This window comes from Xylocopa sonorina, unplaced genomic scaffold (genome assembly GCF_050948175.1).
Source record: "Xylocopa sonorina isolate GNS202 unplaced genomic scaffold, iyXylSono1_principal scaffold0128, whole genome shotgun sequence".
In the NCBI taxonomy this organism is placed as follows: Eukaryota; Metazoa; Arthropoda; class Insecta; order Hymenoptera; family Apidae; genus Xylocopa; species Xylocopa sonorina.
Genome location: NW_027490199.1, coordinates 84,185 through 85,422, shown reverse-complemented (window position 1 = coordinate 85,422; position 1,238 = coordinate 84,185).

Genomic DNA, 1,238 nt, shown 5'->3' with positions numbered 1-1,238 from the left:
TCTACTGCTTCGATACGTAGACATCTGCAAACGCTATTTCCCAGCAAGGAAGTGTCGCATTTACATTCATTTGGAGTGAATACGAGGTATACATGACACTTCGCAATGAATATTACATCTTATCATGAAACATAGTAATGTGATGCGATATCGCGTTTTAAGAAGCATTAGAACTCTAATGCTACGATACGTAGACATCCGCAAACGCTATTTCCTAGCAAGGAAGAGTCGCATTTACATTCTTTTCAAGTGGCAACGAGGTGTACACAACACTTCGCAATGAATATTATATCTTATCGTGAAACATAGATATGAGATGCGATATCGCGTTTTAAGAAGCGTTGGAACTCCATTGCTGCGATACGTAGACATCTGCAAACGCTACTTCCCAGCAAGGAAGTGTCGCATTTACATTCCTTTGAAGTGAATACGAGGTATACATTACACTCCACAATGAATACTATACCTTATCACGAAACAGAATTGAGATGCGATGTCGCGATTTAAGAAGCATATGAACTCTATTGCTACGATACGTAGACATCTGAAAACGCTATTTCCTAGCAAGGAAGTGTCGCATTTACATTCATTTGAAGTGAATACGAGGTATACATGACACTTCGCAATGAATATTATATCTTATCATGAAACATAGAAATGAGATGCGATATCGCGTTTTAAGAAGCATTCGAACTCTATTGCTTCGATAGGTAGACATCTGGAAACGTAATTTCCTATAAAGGAAGTGTCGCATTTACATTCTTTTAAGGTGAATACGGTGTAGACATATCGCTCCATAATGAATATTATATTTTATCACGAAGCATAGAAATTAGATGCGATATCGCGTTTTAAGAAAAACCAAGACTCTATTACTTCAATGCGTAGACATCTGGAAACGCTATTTCCTAGAAAGGAAGTGTCGTAAATACGTTCATTTGAAGTGAATACGAGGTATACGTAACACTTCGCAATGAATATTATATCTTATCATAAAACATAGAAATGAGATGCTATCTCGCGTTTTAAGAAGCATTAGAACTCCATTGCTACGTTACGTAGACATCTGCAGACGCCATTTCCTGGCATGGAAGTGCCGCATTTGCAATCTTTTGATGTAAATGCGATGTATACAAAAAGACCACAATGAATATTATATCTGATCATGAAACATAGAAATGAGATGCGACATGGCGATTTAAGAAGCACTAGAACTCTATTGCTTCGATACGTAGACA